A 6,436-nucleotide genomic window follows, 5' to 3' on the forward strand; every position below is an offset into this window, starting at 1 on the left:
AGGACTATGTCAATGGGCAAATTCCTCTGTGTTTTTCAGTTATTCCTGACCCAGTGCTTCTCTGTTCTCTAGTTCCCATAAGTGTCATCAGAGTAATCAAGGCCAGCATTTATTTAACACTCATATTGTGGCAGGATTTGTTTGGGCCTCACGTTTACTTTTTAAATCTTTAAAACCACACCATGTAGTAAGTACTACGGTTATACCCATTTTATAGATGGGAAAACTAAGGTACTGGAGACCTAAGTAACCCACCCAAAGGTTCATAGCTACTAAGGGATAGAGAAGAGATTTAAGCAGAGCTTCAGGTCTTGATGAGCATGCCTGTTTTTATATCTGTATCTCTGACCTCACAGTATTCTCATCTGCCTCCATGGAATCAAGCTGCTCTCTTTATGAACACCCATCCAGATCTTTAGCACTTTCCTTGGCCTTTCTGAGCTTCCGTTCTGTGATCTGTCTGCTGCCCAAGGTGAACTGAAGCTCACCCATCTAAGTCCAGGTATCCTTTTTTCCCTTAAACTTGCTTCCTCTCTTTAAAACCTTTATTTTGTGATTTTTAAATGAGACTATATGATTAATAATAAAAGCTAGCACCTGTTGAGTGCACATATGTGCCAGACACTGTTCCGAGCACTTCATAGGTACTAACTCTTTCCATCCTCCTAACAACCTTATGAAGTAGGTGTTATTATCAATCCCATTTTACAGAGAAGGAAACAGATTACAGCTAGTGGACTGGGAAGCCAGGTTTGGGCTCAAGCATTTTGGCGCAGGCCCACACCCTGAAGACGGAGCCCTCCTGTACCCCAATTTATTATCAGCCTCATTCACACAGTCTCCCATGCTCAAGACCCTGGTGTCAGGCACTGATTTTTCTCTTTTTCTCTCACCAGCCACCAAATCCTTTTCTAACTTCATCCTAATAGCTTCTTGCGTACACCCATCTCTTTCATCTCGCGAGGTTAGAGACCCTCACTGATCCTCACAGGCCCGTCTGGACCACCTCCTGACTCACTGCCCACCCCCCCTCCAATCTCCTTCTTTCCAGTCCATCCTGAGTGCTGCTCCCATTTCAGTTTTCCTAAAATACTGCTTTGTACACATGATTCCCTTCCTCAAAAATCCTAAGTACACTGCTTCCCAAGTGAAGTTCAGTTTTTTTATTGAGGTCTCCACAATCTACAGAAAGTGTCAACTGTGGCCCACGGTCCATATTCACTCACTACCTGTTTTTGTTTACCTCATGAGGTTAAGAAAGGTTTTTATAATTTTTAATGGCAGGAAAAAAAATCGAAAAATACGATTTTGTGACAACATGAAAATGACATAAAACTGAAAGTCCAGCGTTCCAAAATAAAGTTTTATTGGCATATATCTACCCTCATGTTTTAGTCTTGGTCGGTGGCTGCTTCTGAGCTGCAAGGGCAGTGTGGAAGGGTCGCAATGAGAGCGTTGGGCCAGCAAACCCCAAGATTATCATCTGACCCTTTCCAGCACAAGTTTCCCAAGCTATGATAGAAACCTTATTTTTCTACTCAGTCTCCACTACCTAGACAAACTGCTGTTCTTACCAGTCTTTGAAGACATATCAAGTACTTTTCTCTCTTAGGACTTTTTCACCCCCTGCTTTTCTCATTCTTTGGCTTCGATCAGAGATCAGCAAAGTTTTTCTGTAAAGATCCAGATGGCAAATCCAAATGGAACCCTCATGGTTTGCTAATTAGAGAATAAACTGGTGCAAATACTTTGTGCATCTCCTTAGCAATATCCACTAGAACTGAATGTAAATAAACGTTATGCACAGAAATTACACTTCTAGAAATTACACCAACAGAAATTCTTACATACGTGCACCCAAAGGTATGTCCACAAATGTTCATTGCAGCATTATTCATAAGAACCAACAATTAGACCACACCGAGACCTACGATGCCATCAATAGTGAATTAATTTAAATGCATGGTGCATTTAAAGACTACTCTATCACAACAGAAAGAGCAAATTACTGTTGTATACAATGTGTATAAACCCCATGTTCATAATGTTGAACAAAAAATCAGACAGAAAAGAGTACATGCTTCCATTCATTATAAAGCTCAAAATTACATGGAACAATCCATGACATTAGAAGTTAGGTTAGTGGTATCATGGCTTGGGGTGCCCAGGAAGCCAGGGTTTGTGTGCAGGAAGCTTTGTGGGGTGTGCACTGGGGGTCAAAGCTTGTGAGGGAATGAAGGAAAGTGGATAGGGCAGAGCGAGAAAATGATTCATGAAAAAGTGCTAACAAAGGCTTCAGCTAACTTGAAGGGGAGCTCTGAAACTGCTGTGCCCATTGGCGTTGTTTTGAATTGGGAAGAGGGGGTCACGTCTCCTCCACATCAACCAGTCATTGGATGTAAGATGCCCTCAGGAGGGTGCAGGAACTCGGGTAAGTCTTCCTTCATCCCGAGAAGTCTGGAAGTAGACTAAGCTGAGAGCATTTGGCCACCAACACTCCCAGTAGCTGGGGGAATGTAAGCTTCATACCTAGAGGGGTTCTGAGTGACACCCCCACAGCACCTCCTACTACTGATGACTTCTCTGCAGGGGTAGTGACTGGAAGGGGGCACCAAGGTGGGGGTCTTCTACAGTACTGGTGATGTCTTGTTTATTCACATGAGCTTATAAGGATGAACAACTATAAACTTACATGATTTTTGCACTTTTCTACATTACATTTTATGCCGATAAAAAAAGATTATTTACGAATGAAAGGAAGCAGTGAGCAAGAATGTCAAAAGCTGCTGAGAAGTCAAGAAGGACAAGGACTGCAAAATATTCCTTAGATTTCAGAGCAGGGTAACCCTAATGGCAGTTGTCGCAGGGTGGCAGTCAGACTGAAAGGGGCTGAGAAGAAGGGAAGGGATGGAGAGAGTGAGGGGGTGACTTCTTTAAGGTATTAGCCTGGAAAGGGTGTGGTTGGAGGAGCAAGAAGGGGCCAGTGAGGATTTTCTTTCAAATGGAAAACACTTGAGCATCTTAAAGATCTGATGGGAAATATCCAGGGAGAGGAACTGATTGTATATACGGGAGAGATAGGGGGTGGTTTGTAGGAGTATGGTTCCTAAGAACATGGGTATTGGCCTTATACACAAGGAGGGCATTTTGAACCTGTGACTGCACCAACTATTCAGGCCCCTCGTGTGGTCCTTAGCATGGGAGGGCTCATGTTGTTAGGTCTCTATTTACATGGAAGATTTTTATCTTTCAATAAAATCCTCTCCAGAACCATGACTGGGAGCCCTTGTGTCCCCACTGATAACTCAGCACGATGCTCTGTACACTGGAGGTGTTCAATAAGGGTGCCACGGTAGGAGATGAGGGCAATGATGGTTGAAATAGGAACAAAAAGGGAACTTATGCACTTGCTTAGACCTGACATGGAGCTTAAGGCAAGACAGGTTCAGGAGAATTCCCTCTAAAAAAAACTGACATTTTGCAAATGTTTGCTTTTATTTGTATAGCACATGTGTCTGCAGATGGGATGAAAAGGTCAGGGTGGTGACCAAAGTGAGCATCCCAAGTGAGTCCCCTAAGAGAAGATGTAATTCAGTGTCTCAGTTCCTTATCAGGACTCTGACACAGCCCTTTCTTACTCTGTAGAGAGCCCTCACAATTCCACATGTTCTGAGAACTTTGGCCACTTGTCCCAGGCCACACAGCTATGGATGGGAGCAGGCCTTGCATTTAGGTCTCTTTCCCCAGCAGCTCTGTAGCCTGTCCGCCTCCACTGACCATGTCTTCCAGATGGACTGCACATGCTGGGGTGTGAACATGCCGGGCCGGGAAATCTGAAATGTGTGTTTGATCAATGAAGGCGAGGGCTTGGTCCTTGGTGAAAACCCTTCTTCCTTGGACTCGTCTCTCCAGACGTATTTGTATTACGATGACAATTAGTAATTACACGGAGTCTTTCAACCTCGAAGACCTCAAACCTCTTTTACATTGTGAATATACGTGTGCCTTCTGTTTGACTTCGTGAGTCATTGCATAGGCCCAAGCATCATGGAGGTGGCTAGCGGATGGACATCCACGGCTGGAGCGTAGGTAGAAAATCCCAAGCAGAGAAAGGAAAATCTGGAGGTGAAATCTTTATATCACTAATGTCTGGATTTATTGTCACAGACATTTGAGATCATAACATTTCAAGCAACAGTGTTCTACACAGTTTGATTACAGATTGAAGTTAATTTTCTCCTTGCCTTTTCTTTATGTCAGCAATATTATAATTAAGTGAAAAATGAGTGCTTTGTATTTTCTCTGGTTAACTGATTCTAACTGCGGCTCTCTCTGTTAACACTTTTCTTTCCTACTAACCTGGTCTGTTTTGCCTTTTTCCTTTTGCAATCTAGTAAAGAAGACTTCTGAGGAAGGTGCAACAGCCTCAGATGACATGCCACTTTCTGTGGCAGATGCTGTGAATGTCTCCTCCACTCACCCCCAGGTTCCGCTGCAGCTGAGATGGATAGCTTCCCACCTCAAGCTCGGAAACCCTCTGCTCTATTGGGCTTCCTTCTGCCTGAGGACTTTCTATGGCACCAAGGGCACAGGTCAGCCCTTACAGAACAGTGCAGAAGTCTTATGAGTTTACCATTCCTTGGGGAAGTCCTCAATAATAAGCCAGTGGAGGCCAAGGATAAGTAGCCCAGGGCTGCACATATGCCAACTGGCTTTATTGAGATGCGAATACAAGATGTCTGGCTTCAGAGTGTATTCTCTTACTCAGGGCACTGTGACATGTCTCATACCCACGGGACAGGAAGATCAAGGGAAGACTGCTGGAGGATGAGGCATCGACCTTGGAGAAATTGGTGGGAGATAGATGCTTGGAAATAGGTGCAGGGCATTTCAGCTAAATGGTAGGAATCTATTCTGGATGCCAACACACCTGAGACTCTGTCCTCTGTTTCTTTTGTATGACTTCATGTTGCTAAGTGAGGGACTCAATTTCCATTATAGAAAGGATAAATTAATAAAATCTACTGATTTTCCTAGTTTTCTCTTTCCTTTTTCCCTTTCTCCCTTTCCTTCTTTCTCTCTTTCTCTCTTTCTCTTTTAATTTTCTTCTCCATGATGCTCTGCAGCAAGGTTCGAGAGTTTTGGGGAAGATCTGACCGAAGGGCACGAGAGAACAATACATTGTGGGAATGCAGGATTTCTTCCTTCAGACCTACTTCCACTGGAAACCCCCATGCAGATCATATCTTCCATCTGTCTGTTGAAGCAAAAGATAAATGCCATGACAGGAGGGCAAGAGAGATGTTTTTAAAATATCGAAATGCTTGAAAGCAGAGAATCTTGTAGGGCTTAACAAGACTTTTATCTCTCAGATTCGTTTCTCCAGGGAGCATTAACTGCCCTCATATTTAATATCACCCTTGAGTGACCGGGACACAGCAACTGGTAAAACTATTTTCACTGTCTCTACTGAGTCCCTGGAGCACCAAGAGGCCAATTCCTCAAAAGAAGACACACAAATGGCAGTTACAATGTGCAGGGCAGCAAGGAGGCGGGAAGCACATTCTCCTGGGTGAGAATCGCAGGTGGATTTTACAAGCTTGGAGTTGATGCCTCAGAAGGCAAGGTCTGAATGCTTCTCGGGTATCGAAGCTGTGTTCCATGCCTCGGGACCCAGAAAACATTCATGGTGTGTTTATCACCCAAGACTTGTGACTCCGGGTTCTGAGCTGCGTTCACCAATTGCCTCATTACTTCTGTGTGGCTCCTTCTGCTCCCTCCCTTCCAGTTGCCACATCCAGGAATTATAACCCTGATTGTTCCAGGCTGTTTCTTGAATGTTTATGTGTTTCCCAAAACTGGAAATATGCGGTGCAGCCGCCTCCCTTCTGGGACTAGGAAGATGAGATATTTTGTAAGCTTGTCTCATCCTCTGAAGCACACAGGGGGAACTCTTTCCCTGACCCTTCCCACACACTGTCCTCCTCCCCTGAATGCACAATCACTTCCTCCCAGGCCTATGATAAAGAATGAAAACTCAGCCTGGGGATGAGTTTCCCCGCTGTGATGCATCTCTTGAATTTTAAGGATAGGACAAATGTATTCAGTTTTCAAGTTTCATAGAGATGAATGGCCCCTGACTCTGCATGTATATGAATTCAAAGACAGTAGAAATGTACATTTTAATTGATCAAGAGTAAAATTCTGAGTTCCTATAAGGTAATTTTTTTTTTTTTTTTTTTTTTTTTTTTTTTTTTTTTTTTTTTTGCAAAGCCCAGTGTGAGCCGAGGCCCAGGCATGGCCAGTTTTACCATTCCAGTAGCCAGGTGGCTAGTGGCCAAGCCTTCTGGTAGAGCACTGGGGAGCTGACCCCAGAGCAGGGGCCCCAGACTGGGAGAAGGCCGAGCGCTGCTTTCTGGGAACTCTTGGCAAGCCT

Source organism: Ursus maritimus, unplaced genomic scaffold (assembly GCF_017311325.1).
Source record: "Ursus maritimus isolate PB19 unplaced genomic scaffold, ASM1731132v1 scaffold_5, whole genome shotgun sequence".
In the NCBI taxonomy this organism is placed as follows: Eukaryota; Metazoa; Chordata; class Mammalia; order Carnivora; family Ursidae; genus Ursus; species Ursus maritimus.